The following is a 726-nucleotide window of genomic DNA, read 5'->3' as shown; positions in this document are numbered from 1 at the left end:
ATACCCAACTTTGCCTGCAGAGGCTGCGAAGTCGTCATTGATCGTTATCAAAATATTTGTCTAAGGGCCTGCAGGTCAATTATAAATGCTCTGCTACGTACGCTTCGCTTGCTCCGCTGCGCAATGAATTGCCCTCTGGGGTCCGGAATCTGCGAACCAGCTTCAGCATGGTTAAAAATGCTGTCGCGAGCCTGGGACCACTATTGCCTGTCTGCCACTGCTCAGCATTATTTGGTACAGGTTATATAGAATATTCTGGAATTTCAGGGTGGCAAAATCAACAAGTATATAGTGACCGTGGCCCCCAGGCCCCCGTTTTACAGAGGGACTAGAAAATAGAGTAAGTCGGAAGATGGTTGAGAAGCACTTGGAAAAATAGCACGCAGCACAGGATGAAATTTGTTAATTCAACCACAAAAATGTCAAGCCGCCTGATCTATGGCCAAGAACCACTTTATTGCCACTGGTAACCGCACATGTCGCCCGAAAGTCTGGTGGAAGCCAGATCAAGCGCTGCCCGCTGCGAGTCACCCATTTCTCATGTATGAATATTTCATTCTCTGACCGTTCAATGGAGAAGTTGCAAGCTTGGTGGTTCAAAGAAAGTGAACCGCGGTCAGTCTTGAGACAGCTGTTATCTGAGAATGACAAAGTAGTTGCTACTATGTCAAGAAGTCTATGCTTCTCAGCACCAGAGGCCGCGTCCCAGAGCCGGATGGTCGCGTC

The sequence above is a fragment of the Aspergillus foveolatus genome (genome assembly GCF_047715535.1).
Source record: "Aspergillus foveolatus strain CBS 279.81 unplaced genomic scaffold BDW70scaffold_231, whole genome shotgun sequence".
Taxonomy (NCBI): Eukaryota; Fungi; Ascomycota; class Eurotiomycetes; order Eurotiales; family Aspergillaceae; genus Aspergillus; species Aspergillus foveolatus.
Note: the sequence above shows the minus strand (reverse complement) of the source record.